Here is a 16,175-nt window from a genome sequence, read left to right on the forward strand (position 1 = left end):
CCCCCCACACACACATCCCTACTTGCGGTGGGATTCATTTCAGTTGATGCTGTTCAAATCCTTGACGAAACAAGGGAGGGGGGCGATGGCCAGGGGTTCCAGTTCGTTTATAAACCAGTGCTAAAAAGCAAGGCAGCTCCTTTTCACAGTAAACAACAGGAAAGAGAAGCGAGCTTTTACATCCACCTTTGTTAGTAATGCAATAGAAAAACTACAGATAGTTTAGATTACATTTTTTTAAAAGGATGCACACTAGAAGATACAACATCAAAATATGAAATTTCCAATACTGAAGTTCATTTTCTATCACATATAATAGGAATTGCAGGGCACCACTGTGCTCATACGCCTTGTTGGCTGAGTCAGGGGGCCTCCCATGCCTGTGCTCTTCTTCAGAGCACCATGCCCAAGTTCCTCCTCATTGGCCAAGCCCGATGCCACTGTGCCAGTGGAGGCTCCACTCTGGCCAAGCCAGGCACTGCTGCAGCATGCAATTCTTCATGGCTGCATTGGTCCCAGGCTGGCACAGTGGGAACCCAGGGCTCACTGTGCCTGTCCTCCTCCTCACAAGTTGCAGCTGGCCAGGCATCTCTTCTTGCTGGCTGCATCTTTGAACAGGGCGCAGGGCAGAAGCCCACCAGAATCTCCCATAGTAAAGAGCCAATCCAAATTTTGCTTTACAAATAAGGCTGCCAATTCCAGTTAGGAAATTCCTGGATATTTGGGGGTAGAGCCTGGGGGTGGAGTATGGAGGAAGGACCTCAGCAGTGTTATAGGGTTGCTAACTTCCAGGTGGTGGCTGGAGATCTCTCAGAATTACAATTGATCTCTATGCTACAGAGATGTTCCCCTAGAGAAAATGGCTGATTTGGAGGGTGGACTCTATGGCATTATGCCCTGTTAAGATCCCACCCCTCCCAAAACCATGCTGTCACCAGGCTCTACCACCAAAATCTCAAGGAATTTCCCAGCCTGGAGCTGGCAACCCTATGCTATAGAGAATCCACCCTCCAAAGCAGCCATTTCCCCCTGAGGAACTAATCTATGTATTCTTGAGATCAGTTGTAATTCCAGCCCTACCTGGAAGTTGGCTACAGTTGCCACCTGAGTTGGGAAATTCCTGGGGATTTGGGGTGGAGTCTGGGAAGCGTGGGGTTTGGGAAGGGGAGGGACCTCAACACAGTATAATGTCATAGAGTCCATCCTCCAAAGCAGCCATTTTTTACAGGAGAACTGATCTCTGTTGTCTGGAGACCAGTTGTTGTAATTCTAAAACATGGAGGTTGGCAATTTTAAAGTTCGCAACCCTATTTACAAGCCAAAGTCAGGTCCTCATTAGTTTGCAAGCTTTGTCCTACCAGCTTAGGTGCCATGTGCCAAGCAAGGAGGAGCAGAGTGGCATCCAGTTACACCTTTGCTGGCTTAGGCATGGTATAGCTAGCAAAAAGGAACACAAGCACGGCAGCACCCATCTTGGATTGTGGTCTGAGTGCCACTAGCAAGGAAGAGCATGGTGGCACCTGGCTTTGCCCTGTACCAGCATAGGTGCAGTGCAGCCTAGGAGGAGCATTCAGCTTCACCCCAACAAAGTCACAGTGTGGCTAGCAAGGAGGAACATGGGCATGGCACCATCCTGTTGTGCGCTGTGGCAGCTTAGGCACAATGTGGCTGGCGAAGAGGAGAATAGAGGTGCCAGTTAGAACAGAGGCATGGCAGCGCCCAGCTTCACCCAATGGCAGCTTGGGCACAGTGTAGCCATTGAGGAGCAGCAGAGAGGCACTGGCTTCACCATCTGCTGACCTGGGTACAGCCAGGGAAAAGGAGGACACGTACCTCAGTGCCCAGCTTTATCCTACCAGCCTTGGTGTGGCCATAGAGGAGGGGGACATGACAGTGTACAGCTTTATCCTGTGCCAGTCTCCATGCAGTGCATCAAGTTTTCCCCCACTAGCCTAGGCCCAGTGTGGTGCATGGAACATGGCAGCATTCAGCTTGATTTTTGACAGCCAGTGTGGTGTAGTGGTTAGAGTCTAAGAATAGAATCTGAGAGACTTGTGTTCAGATCCCCACTCTGTTATGGAAACTTTCTGGGACCTTGGGCCAGGCACACAGTCTCAGCCTAACTTACCTCACAGCATTTTTGTGAGGATAAAATAGGTCCCCTCTGGGGAGAAAAGCAGGATATAAATGAAGTTAGGGAATAAGTAAATAAACACATTCCCAGCATGATGTGGTCAGCAAGGAAGAGCATAGGCTGAGCAGCACCCAGCTTGCATAACAGTCAGGGTGCCACTGGTGAGGAAGAGTACAATGATGGCTGGCTTTGTGATAGCCGATGTGCAGTCACGACTCACGAGGCTGTGCACTACTAGCCTGGGCCAGCATGTGACCAGGAGGAAGAAGCACCATTGTGCTCAACTCATCCTTTGCTGGCCCAGGAACAGTATGGCCTCAAAGAAGGCGCATGGGCATAACAGCACATGGCTTTGGGAAATAGCCTGGCTGCCACCAGTTAAGAGCAGTACAGTGGCAGCTGGCTTTTCCCTATGGTGACTCAGAAGCAGTGCACCTGGGGATGAAAGAGCATGCATGTGGCAGTGCTTAGCTTTGCCACCATCACCCTAGCCCGGGCAGAGAGGGGCAGGTGAGGGGGTTCACAGTGGCACCCAACTTTGTCCTTGATTGTCATGTGTAGCTAGGGAGGAGTGCAGCGGACACCAGCTTGGCCTGTGCTGACCTGGGCATGGTGCAACTGGTAAGGAGGAGCATCTGAGCAGGTGAGATAAAGCTGGGAGCCATTATGTTCAGCATTCATGTCAACAGAAAGTGCTCCACAAAGACCAGAACAACCACTTTTGAAATCAAAATGAGAGCACTAGAGAGCACTAGTCAGAAGGAAGTTAAAGGAAGAATTAAGAGAGTCAAATCCCTACTTAAAATTTGCTAATTGAGGGTGCCTATCAGGAACAAGCCTAAAGAGATTGGTTCTGTCAAAACAAATGTAAGTTGATAAGAAGGTGATTAAAAGGAGAATTTGAGGAGAGGTTTGCTAAAAACATTAAGAAAAATAAGTGTTTCTTCATACAGGAGCAGGGAGGTGACAAAGGAATACAAGAATTCCTTAAGGAAGATTGGGAGCTAGCAGAGTACTCAATTGAATTCTTTATATCTCTTCTCACTGTGGAATACTGTTATTAAAGAGAGAAATACTAAGCACATCAAGGAATAAATACTACTGTGGGGAAATCAGCATGGCTTCTACATAGGGACGTCCTGCCTCATCAACCTTATGGAGTTATTTGAGCAGATTAACTGGCATGTGGATAAGGATGATCCAGCATACATCATGTACTAACAGTGCAATCCTAAACAGAGTTACTCCAGTCTAAACCGACTGATTTCAATGAACCTGACTGGAGTAACCCTGTTTAGGATTATAATGTAAGACTTCCAAAAGGCTTTTGACAAGGTGCCTTACCCAATATTCCTCAGAAAGTTCATCCCAATCATGGGATAAGAGGATGGCTCCTCTTATGGACTAAAAATTGGTTAAGCAACAGGAAACAAAGCACAGCAATAAATGGACATTTCTGTCAATGGATGGAAGTGAGCAGTAGGGTCCAACAAAGATTGATACTGGGGTTGGTGCTATTTCATTTGTGTATAAATGATTTGGGATTGGGGGTGGGCAGTTTGAAGACAATATCAAATTATTCAGGATGGTGAAAAAACCCAAGGCTACAAGAGCCCCTCTAAATTGGATGAGTGGGCAACAACGTGGCAAATGATGTTCAACGTAGATAAGAAGTAATGCACATTGGAACAAAAAATCCTCCTATATGCTGATGAGGTCTGAATTGGCTGAGGTTCAAAGAGATCTTGGGGTTGTATTAGAAAGCTCTATTAAAATGTTGACTCAGTATGTGGCGGTGGTAAAAATGGCAAACTCCATGCCAGGAATTACTAGGAAAGGAATTGAGAATAAAACAAGTATTGTTATGTCCTTGTTTAGAGTCATGGTGTGGCCTCATTTGGAATGCTGTGTGTAGTTTTAGTAACCATATCAGAGAAAGGATTTTGCAGAGCTGGGAAAAGTATAAAAAGGGCAACCAAGAAGCACCTTTCCTATGAGGAAAGGGTGAAGAGTCTGGGACCAATCCAGAAAAAATACAGTTAAGGGGAAGACATGATAGCCATTTATAAAATTATGCATGGGATCAAGAAAGTGGATAGAGAGAGCTTTTTCTCCTTCTCCCATAATACTAGAACTTAGGGGCACTCAATGAAGTTATTGAGATAGATACAGAACAGACAAAAGGAAATACTTGTTTACTCAACAAGTAATTATTCTGTGACAGAAAAAGTTATTGAAATCTTTGAGAGAATGACTGAACGTAGGGTAATAAAGGGACTGAGTCAAAGGAAGAGAATGCAACTGATTTCCCTTCTGTGACAGATTCATTGAATTAAAAAATAGAGGAAAGAATTAATGTAATTAAAGTAATTAGAGCCAGTTTGGTGTAGTGGTTAAGAGCGTGGGACTCTAATCTGGAGAACTGGGTTTGATTCCCCACTCCTTCACTTGAAGCCAGCTGGGTAACCTCAGGTCAATCAGAGCTTCTAGGAGCTCTCTCAGCCCCACCCACCTCACAAGGTGTTTGTTGTGCAGATAATAATAGCATACTTTGTAAACCGCTCTGAGTGGGTGTTAAGTTGTCCTGAAGGGTGGTATATAAATCGTATGTTGTTGTTGTTGTTGTTGTTGTTGTTGTTGTTGTTGTTGTTGTTGTTGTTGTTAATAATAATAATAATAATAATAATAATACCGTGGAAACGAGAACAGTTAAATACAAGGGTAGATGAAAGAGACAAAAATTGGACATGATTCCTGTGGTCAGAGATGTAGGATTGGATACTAAACAGATTGAAATAGCAGGAAAAAATGTGTTGATTCTAAGTTTATTAAAAAGTGTACAGGAACTGGAGCGAAAATATAAAGATCAGGAGAAACTGTAAAAAGCTAAAGGCATGATAATATAATTAAAAGAGCATAAAGGTCATGCTGCTAGTTTGGAACCTATAAAATCAGAATGTTAACTTCAAAAAGTCCAAAATGAAATAAGGAAATACAACCTTTTATTTATAAGACTCCCAGAATATGATGGAAAATAGATGGTGTCAGTTTCCTGGAAAATGTGCTGGCTGACTACCTAAAATTCAATAATAGTGGATACTGAGACAGTTTACCAATTGAGCCAAATTCAAAAGTACAGCAAAATAGCCTATTCTTATGACCTTAATCCCATTGATAACAACAACAACAAAAAGATGTTTTGTAGGTGCTGTGTGGCTTAATGGCACTTTACACACACCGCTCAATGCTTTTCCATCTGAATTTGTAAGAAAAAGGAGTTTTTATTCAAGAGGGAATCTGTAGAAAGTGTCCAAAGAAAGAGAAAAAAAGACATTTCTGAGGAAGAGTGTCCTGTGAAGAGAATGAAGTGGCCTGAATAAGAGCCTAAAGCAGAGCTGCAGCCTCTGGAGATTGCTGCAGTTGGCTGGAGATACCATTGCTTTCTGCTTTTCACCACTTTTCATTAACTGATTCCATCATTTCTTCCCTCAAGATGGGCTTGGTGTATAGTTGACATCTCTGGGTTGTGACATTCTTGGAGATGTAGGGGTAGAGCCTGGGAAAGGCGGGGTTTGCAGAGGGATCTCAGCAGGATATAATGTCATAGGCCATCGTCCAAAGCAGCCATTTTCTCCAAGAGAAGTGATCTCTGGAGATCAGCTAAACTTCCAGGAAATCTACAGGCTCCACCTGCCAGTTAGCAACCCAGGGTGGTGGAATATACGGAAGTTACACAGACCATCTGGAAAGGGCAATGATCAAGAGGTAAGATAGATATAACTGGAAGATGCCTTACAAATGGAATATATTTTTGGAGACCTGGACAACCGTGAAAAATGAGGACAAAGCATAATAATTTATGACATTTTGAATAAAAGCTAATTGACTCTCAGATGCAAAACATCCTATCTATTCAAACAGGGTTTCTCCAAAATGCTATCTATAAATATTAAAGGAAAAAATATTGTTAGAAAAGGAAAATACAGACATACTTCTTCAAGAGTCACATATTTTAAAGTGGTTTTAAAAATACATAGAATCTATGGGATTAACATGTTTTTGATTTGACAATTGCTGCTGCAGTTGCCATTATAGCAGAGCAGCAATAGAGCTTCCATACAGTAAGCTTTCCATATTTTCCCTGCCCTTACCCTCCATGACACCCATTCCCACTCCCTGCACCACAGAGGTTTCTCAGTTTTATATTTCAAATTAGCAGTAGATATATCATTATAATGTAATTTTTAAAAATCTATCTACTAACTCCCAGTCTTCATTTTTTAAAAAGTCTCTAGCCTCTTTTGTTGTGGGAATATGAGGGCAAAAATATATCTCTGCAACAAAAGTATCAAGAGTAGGATTGCCATCCCCTTGCTGGGGGTGGGGGATCCCCTGCCCCCAGCCTCTGCCTCCCTACCTCCGCTCAAGTGGCCAACATGCCCTGGGGGGAGGCACACATGTGAAACACTTGCATGCTTCCTCATTGTGCCAAAAGTGACATCATTTTACAGCATGATGTGAAGTAATTAATTAAAAATCACTCTCTAACGCTACATTTGGGAGCGATTTTTAGTTAATTGTCCTTTGGCGTGACACGTTGCTTCCATGTTATGCTAGAAAATGACATCGTTTTCTGCAATGATGGGTGAACACAGGAAGGGTAAGTACTTGCTGCCCCCCATCCCCATGTTTGGCCCTGGGTGGACTTGATACCCCTAGGCTAGAGACTTATCTTTTAAAAAAACTGGGCAGGAATTAATCTTCTCCTCAGAAGATATAACCCCTCTTCTTTTTGGCTTGAAAGGGAATCCCAGCCCACTACCCAATCACTCTCACACAAACATTCCCAATTCTCTGGTGTCTATGTAAAGCGTACTTCAGTGTATGCTGACACTTAAACTTTGAATTTTTTGATAGTTTTCCTCAATAATATTACAGTTAAGGCCAAGAAGTCTTCTCCCTTCACTCTAAAAGTGAACCTGTCTGACTTTTCTTGTCAGACTCCCTGACTCCAAAATCTTTCAGAAACATAAACCAACTGAGTGCCTTCACAATGGTTCTAACTCACAGAAATTGAATGGATTTTTTTAAAGAAATCACTCCTCAGCACTTGGGGTTTTTTTAGCTGGCACTGACCAATCAGAGAAGAGGGAGCAGCCTGTCACTCATATACTCCATTCTAGGGAATGATATACTTGGCAGAACATTTTAGTCTTGATTTTAGGATTCCTTATTCTGGCCTGTGGCAAAGAAGGCAAAACACGTGAAGTCTATTGTGGACCTGTAATGTGTTTTTAGGGAAAAGTTTTCTAAGGAGCATGAGGATCAGATCACAGGAATTTTGAAGGTCTGCCTATCAAGAATTTGACAGTTTCTCTTCTTGGGGTCCCCCCCAAAGAAAGCCTCAAATGAGTTTAAAATTATACATCACTGGTCTTACTTGGCTTTTGAGCATTTCAACACAGTGCTAGAGTGGGCACTTTCCCAGAAAGCAGGGTTTGTAAGTATTACCCATTATTTGGATATTTTTTTATCTGTGGGCTCCTATAATTCTGGTCAATGTGCCTGATTAATGGCATTTACTTAGGAACTACTGGAGGACCTTGGAGCCCTTAGCAAGTGAGAAAAACAGAAAGTCTATTGCAACATTTGTCTTTTGGGGGCATTGAAACTGATACTGTTTTTGAATCCTGTTTGCCTCCCACAGGCCAGATCAGATAAACATGAGATGTTAGATCCACACTAAATTGGCAGTTTTCACTGATTCTCCCTTCCTGTTGCAGACCCCTCATGTCTTTCCTCAGGGTCCCCTATCCCCAAGGAGCAGCAATTCATGGAGATCGTTAGGCTGCAGTGGAAGGGAAAAGGCAGAAAAGTTCTGTTCTAATGATGGAAAATTTACTCCAGATCCAACCCAAGGCATTGTTCAGCTAATAGCTCTGTAGCAGTAGAAAAGAGACATAGAAGCAGGACATTTGAATTTCACTTGTCATATACTTTAAGAGGGTTTTGGGGGGGCATATGTGCAATGTCACTGAATATGTTAAGGCTCTCACTCCCTAAAATTCTGATCACTAGGCATATAGTAATGGATGGTTTAGTATAGGTACAATTTTTGGAGTTTTTAAATGGAGTTTCTCTCAGAGGCAGCAACTGTTCTTAAAAGAAGGCCTTCAAGTGTGATAATATAGCAGTTTTGCAGGTGATTAATTAGTAACCTTCATGTGATACAAGGTTTGTTAACACTCTTTCCACATGATAAGAGGGCAGTTTATGAATATGGAATATCATAAACACCTTAAAATAAGTCCTAGACATGGGCCAAATCCACTACATAAATTTTCCCGCAGTTTTACACCTTTTTTTGCGCAAATCTCAGTGCTGTTCACACTACCTGTTTTCCATTCCACAGTTCTCTCGCTTCTCTTTCGGTTTGGTTTTCATCGCCAGTTACTGGTCTCTTGCGGGAGTTGCACGGTGGACGCGAATGCCTAGAAGCGGATTTCAAGCCCCTTTTCTTGAAACCACCCCCACTTCCGTTTCTCTACCCTGAATAGGAAACCCGTTCCTAACGCGTCGATTGGCTTATTGTCCCCGCAAATGCTCCGTACTCCATGAACGCTGGGCTTTCATAGCTTACTTTGTTCTGTTGAAAACATTATTTTGATGTTGCCAGAATAAAATCTCGTTGCTGGGGAAAGCGGTCTGCAGAATTCAATCCTCTGTAGCGCGATGCGGACCACCACACGTTTTTTTCCTTTTTTTAAAAAATCTGATTAATGTAATATCGAAATTCCGCTAAATATTCTTGCACAATTCAGAATATAACGGAACACATAGGCACTAAAGATTCCCTTTTTTCCGCGGCTACCGCCACTTCCTAAATATTTTCATAATTACTGAAATTTTAAATGGGATATCTTTTTGCATAGATCCCAATTTGGTTTTCGGACACAATCTTGAAAGTTAGATAGATGCATTGAGGAGCCGCTGCACCTATATAAAATCCTATAAAAAATCCTTTTTACAGGATTTTTAAGTACCCCGCCAGATATGTGAACCAATTGCTACGAAAAGTGGCACGTCATATATCACTTTGCTGATGTTTCAGTATATGGTGATTTTGAAATAATGGAAATTTGTTTAAAAAAAATTTTTTTTAAATTGGGCAGGAAGATTGATCCCCGCCCACTAAGACAGCTTTGCCAACGGATATGTGAACAGTAGATCGCGCAAGGAATACGCAGTTTCAGCATGAATGTGAACAGACAGGTGAAATTTGCGGGTTGGAAACACACAGATTTTTTCCGTTAAAAAAACGGAAAATAGGTGAGTGTGGATTCGGCCATGGCCTGGCCCCAGGCACAATGGATGCCAGCTGACCTGGAGACTGGAAAATTATCAAACCATAAGTCATAAGGGTAATGACTGACTGACAGCCCTCCATGCCCTGGAGAGCAGTAGAGATAATGAGGCTTCCTGAAAAAACTCCCTGTCTATGCTCATCAATGCCTTCCTCCACCTCCCCTCTCCCATTTACCTAAACAAAGTTATTCAGCACATCTGATAGCCTCCCTATTCGATACTTACCATCAAGCAATATTTTTACCTATAGTCCATCCCAGATAGTCACATCAGACCTTTCCCAACTTATTGTCTTACCTCCAGAGACAGCCATTAAGCCATTGTTTGGAGGCAAAGACGTCATCTTTGCCCCAGAAAATGTTTTGCCCTATAATTGGATTTCCCAGCCATGCACTCAGTGTGCATATGTTCTGGATCCATACACCCATCCTCGAATTCACTTGAGCCTTCTCCTTCTCATGAAATGCTGGTCGTTTTGCTGCTGCTCCCTTTAGACCCCTCCTTCTTGAGTACTAGTAATTATCACCCTATCTCAAATTACTTTCTCCCATTTTCCTCCCTGATTTTCTTCATGAGCCTTTTATTTTTGCCCTTTTTATTTCTCTACTACAAAATCTTTCCTGTTGAATATCTGCCTGATTTATTTGCGAGTTCTCTAAGGGTACACTCTATGTAAACATAGGTGGAGTATCCCAGTTATCCCCTTTTGCTGCCTCCTTAATGCTAATTCCCCAACTAATTAAGGAGATGTCCTATTTGAGTAACAGGATGATGCAAGGTCTCCATATAATATTTTTTTCTAAGCCTGACAAGTGCTGGATCTGGGTTAATGGTATAGCTGATGCATTGTCTCATTTCCAAGAGCAAAGATTTCGCAATTTAATCCCATTCTTATGCAGCAGCAGTAGGTTTAATTGTATATGGCCAAAGGCCGTCACAATACAAAGTTAAAAAACAGTAAAAATAGAAATCTATCTTACAAGCATAAAATACAGTTATTAAAATAATAAAAATAAAATACAATTAAAATGGGACCTTAATAAATACCAGGTAGTTATAAGAAAAGTTAAGTTTCTGAGGAAACTATCTTGGCCCTAATCTTTTTTGCAGCTAAGGCAAACAGGGATACTCTGCTAGTGACAAATGAATCAGTATCAGATAACAAAAAAACTAATTTGTCAATATCAGAGGTAAAGTTACGCCCCACTAACAAGTTAGCAAGAAACTTAGCTCTAACCTCTGCATACATGGGACAAAATAAGGTGTAATGTAGAAGATCCTCAGGAACTGAGGCACCGCATATGCAGAGACGGAGAGCCATTGGGGTTTGATGGTCTCTTCCTGTAAGTAAAGCTGTTGGCATTGTTTGAAAGCGCATGGAGGTAAATGATTTCCTGAGATTTTGGGATATGATATTCACTAAATAAGGAGATCTAACATGATCTCTTTTGATCAGTTTAAACCAGGGGGAAGATCTGGACTGGGAAATTGTAAGACTGTCCAAAACAGCATCACATCTGTAGACCCAATTTCGTAAGTTGGGGCCATTATTTAAGACCCCCAACAAATCATCTGGAATGGTATAATGAACAAGAATATTATTGTAGCAAGCTGCCTAGGGTGAGTCACTGTGTGTCATCAGCTGAAAGCATTGCTTGCTGAAAGTGTTAGTAATAACAGTATTACCCTTGGTTGTTGTGGGTTTTCCGGGCTGTATTGCCGTGGTCTTGGCATTGTAGTTCCTGACGTTTCGCCAGCAGCTGTGGCTGGCATCTTCAGAGGTGTAGTACCAAAAGACAGAGATCTCTCAGTGTCTCTGTCTTTTGGTGCTACACCTCTGAAGATGCCAGCCACAGCTGCTGGCGAAACGTCAGGAACTACAATGCCAAGACCATGGCAATACAGCCCGGAAAACCCACAACAACCATCGTTCTCTGGCCGTGAAAGCCTTCGACAGTATTACCCTTGCTCCAGAATTTAAGTATGGCCAAATGAACCCTAGCTCTAACTGAAGGCAGACCAAGTTCTGCCCTCATTAGGGCTGCAGGGGTCCTCCTGGGTAGTGCAAGCAATCGTCTAATGAAAAGATTTTGAATTGATTCAAGACGGGTTATGATATGTTCTTTCCAACCCCAGACCTCTATACCATAAAGGAGGTGGGGATTGCCTTACATAAATACAGTTTTATTGCAGGGTCTACAAGAGATCCACTCTTGGTATAATAAAATCTCAGAATTGCCCCTATTATTTTTAAAGTGGAGGATCTGACCATATCCAGATGTATATTCCAACTTAGGGTCTCGCTGAAGGTCACTCCCAAATACTTATAGGAGCTGCACTGTTCAATGGGAATTCCACGAATACTCCAGGTAGTCCTTCTGGGCCGCCTTCTAAACACCATGACCTTGGTCTTGTCATAATTTATTTTGAAGGCCTCCTCTTTGCAGTATTCACCTAGTTGGTGCAGTAACCTTTTTAGTCCAGTTTGGGTAAGGGAGAGCAGGACCATGTCATCAGCACATAAAAGAATTGAAATTTTCTGATGACCAAATAAGGGGGCAACAAACTCGGGACTTGGTAACCTGTGCACTATGCCGTTTATGTACAGGTTAAAAAGCATGGGAGCAAGTACACATCCCTGCTTAACCCCTTTAAGAATTGGAATTTCATCTGTTAAAGAGCCTGAAGTACCCACCCTGATTTTGGCAAAGATGTCTGAGTGTAATTCCTGAAGAAGAAACAGCAAGCGTTTATCTATATTTGTGCTAGCTAGCTTCTTCCAGAGACGATTTCTATCTATAGAATCAAATGCAGCAGCAAGATCTACAAATGCTACAAAAAGGGCTTTAGTGGGGCCATTTATGCCTGATAGGGCTAATTGATAAAGATTTTGACAGTGCTCGACTGTACTTTGGCCCTTTCTAAAACCAGCCTGATTGGGGTGGATTACATGATTAGAAATTTCCCAGTCCTCCAATTAATGCAGAAGATATTTACTATAAAGTTTTGCTGTAATATTCAACAAGCTTATGGGACGGTAGTTTTTTGGATCTGCTTTATCACCTTTCTTATGAATAGGAGCTACAATACTCAGATTCCATCCTGATGGGAAAACGCCAGTTTCATTAATCTGCGTAAAGACTCTGGCAAGTATTGGCGACCACCAGTCAGGAAAGGACTTTAGTAGTTCTGGAGGAATAAAATCCTCTCCTGGAGCTTTTCCTGAGGCTAGAGAGTTGATAAGATCTCTAATCTCAGGTTCAGTAACTGGGAGCCAATTAGGAGATACAGAGAATTCAGAGTGGGAAATTTGCCTCTGTATGCCATCAGTCAAGGATGGGGACAAAGGCGCTCCAAAAATTTTGCTGAAATGTGTATACCAGTCTTTTCCTGAGATCTGAGCTTCAAGCTGAAAAGGAGGCTTGCCAAGTCCAAAAGAAACAAGTTCCCAAAAATGCAACTCTCTTTTCTCTGCGACTGCCAGGCCTAATTCATGCCATAGGTGTTTGGCATGATCAAGTTTTTTTCTTTTAAGAAGATTTTTATATTCAGATCTAAGGAGTAAGAGTTGGGTTACAGATGCTTCATCTTTGCGGTAATGAATCAAACGTGTACAGTTACTTAACTCTTTCTTGGCCATTTTACACTCCTGGTCAAACCATCCACTGCTATGAGTTTTTTTAGAATTTAATGGTCTGTTGTTAGAAATCATGGGTTTTAAGGAGCTAACAATCTCATCAAAAAGTTTGATAGTGTTACTACCAGGTTGCAATAAAGTCTGACGCCGGGACAATAGTGCATCATTTGTCAATACCTGAGCCAGGTCCGTGAGCAACTGGTCAGACCACTTAATTCTTCTAGCCCCTGGAAGAATATCATTCTTATGCTGAAGGGTCTGTGGCAGCTCATGAATTGGAAGCTTGCCAAGCAATAACACAGGTGCTGAACACTTAGGTGCCTTTTGAAAAGAATTAGGGATTTTTATTTTATCATGGAGCGGGTAGGTTTAAAGAATGTTTGGTCTTTGCTGTTGATCATATTAGTATCTAGTTCACCTTCATGGGAAGAGTTTAGCAATGAAAACTTTAAAGATACATCTAGCAGCAATGGCTTTCAGTGCCCAGGGTGAGGAGTGGAAGACAGTACAATGAATATTAGACTTAGGAAGATACTTGAAGGTTGGTCTAGAGAAACCCTGAATATGCATGATGCCAGGAGCCCTTTAACCCCAGATTTAATGAGGATATTGGTTCAGAATTTTGAGGCACATGGCTCTAACCCTGGGGAAGTTTCCCTTTTTCAGAGAAAAGGCCTTGGTAGCCTTGTGTGTAGTATTGGGCACCAAGGAGCTTTTAACTCAGGTGCACTGGGATGCATCCCAGAGAGCTCTGTTGTTTGCACATTTAGTACTTTCACCTTCTTAGGCAGTGTTCGTTATTGACAGGTCCAAAACAGATGGATAAGGCAGATGGCATCATGTGGTATTGAGAACTGTGAGAGATCAAACTCCCTGTCCCATTGCAAGGCTGCATGTGTTCACTTGAACACAGGACTCTGGTCCAGGCTGTTTGTTTCAGCATGGCAGTGGCATGCTGTTGACACTTTATCAGTTTGGGGCAGTTTCCCACTGTTTCTTTGTGGATGCAGGGCTGCAAGAATATGAGTTTGGCACACATTTTATTTATTTTATTCATTTACGTTATTTATAGTCTACCTTCTCACTGAGATTCAAGGTGGATTACAGAATGTTATTCAGTACAATTAACAGCTGGCATCTGACGAAGAGAACTGTGGTTCTCGAAAGCTTATGCTACAATAAAGTTGGTTAGTCTTAAAGGTGCTACTGGACTCTTTTCGATTTTGCTACTACAGACTAACACGGCTAAGTCCTCTGGATCTATTAACAGAACAATAGAGTATAGATTGCAAAGGTTAGAAAAGAAGCAGATACAGAGTTGAAACAATGCAGATACAGAGTTGACAGAAACTTAAACAATTTGACGTGACATAAATGATGTGGAAACTACCAGGTAGCAACATACTTACTGTAACAGTCAGTATACATCAGTATAGTCCATAATCCCAGATTGGCTGGGCTATATGAAATTTGTGGAAGCCGTTTTTTGCAGCTGCATTAACTTGCTTTTCCAGCCGCAACACGGGATCCAGTATAACCCCTAAGCTCTTAACTGAGTCTTCAAGGGTCAGCAGAACCTCATCAATAGTGGGCAGCACAATGTCCTTCAATGTCTCCACCTTCCCAATTAGCATCATTTCCATCTTGTCTGGGGTCAGTTTCAATTTGTTTGCTTTCAGCCAATTGAGCACAACTGTCAGGCCACAACAAGACCTGTACTGCATCAGTGGGGGATTGGGACAGAGAGAAATAGAACTGGGTGTCATTCACATATTGATGACAATTCCAAAGCTATGAATTATTTCTCCTAAACACGTTACATAAAGGTTGAATAATGTGGGAGATAAGATTGCACACTGTGGAACCCCACAAGATAATTCCTATCCTGAAGATAGCTGATCTCTGACAGCAACTCTTTGAATCCGTTCCACGAGGAATGATTTCAACTCAAAAGGAGCTGTGGAACCAGCTGTTACCTTCTCCCCATCCACTTCTGACAAAGGACATTCAGCTAGAGGTGTTTGTTTTATATTTGGATGAAAATGACCTTGTCCAAATGTGGGGTTCTGCACTCGCTATGTCTGAAAAGGATTAAGTAATTGTGCCCACATGCAGCCTTTATCTGGACCAAACTCCTCCAGAGTAGGGGTGAACTTGTAAAAATATAATCTTAAATCCATATTAGAAAATCAAGAAAGGCATTATCATTTTGCTAGATATCCAGAGTATTGTTATTGTTATGGAAATATCAGAACAATATGATATTTCCGTTCCCAAATTTCCAGAGAAAGCAATAATAATCAAAGCAGGGCATCTTGCAGATGTCATCCTGCAAATAGGCAAAATCAGGAAATACCTGTTCATCCCATTAGCTACTCACCCTTTCTATGAGTAGCTAAAGGGAGGGGGGGGAGGGATAAGGGTATGGAAATACAGATGAATAACTTGAATGGGAAATAGCCATCCAAAATACACTAAAACTCTCAACCCTCCCCGGCTATAGGATACAATACCTTCGGCGATGAACTAAGCAAGGAGGAAGAGGAAGGAGAATCAAGGAGGAATAGAAGAAGGAGAGGACTCAGAGACTAACTCCTTTTATCCGGATGTGAAGAAACAAGATAAATAGAAGAATGATTCTTACAAGGCATTTCTGCCAAAGATATAGAAACTGTATATGAACTTATGGAGAGGGGTGGGAGGGCAATGGGTATATATGTATGGGAATAAGGATGTTTTGAAGGAATGGAAATAAAAAAATAAAATTAAATAAATTAAAAAAAGGAAATACCTGTTCATGTGCATTCTCTGATGTTGCCCTCACTTTGGGGAATGGCCTGCCTGGTGGGGTTAAAAAGGCTCCTACTCTCCTGCCTTTCTGCAAACTATGCAAAACTGAATTATTCAGGAAGTTTTTTACACAGGTAATTAGAGTTGTACTATAACAATTTTTTTCAGAAAGAAGCTTTCATAAAGGAAGAGGATCTGTAGACTATTTGTGTGTGTTTTGTGCTGTCAAATCACTTCCACCTTATGGCA

Source organism: Eublepharis macularius, chromosome 6 (assembly GCF_028583425.1).
Source record: "Eublepharis macularius isolate TG4126 chromosome 6, MPM_Emac_v1.0, whole genome shotgun sequence".
Taxonomy (NCBI): domain Eukaryota; kingdom Metazoa; phylum Chordata; class Lepidosauria; order Squamata; family Eublepharidae; genus Eublepharis; species Eublepharis macularius.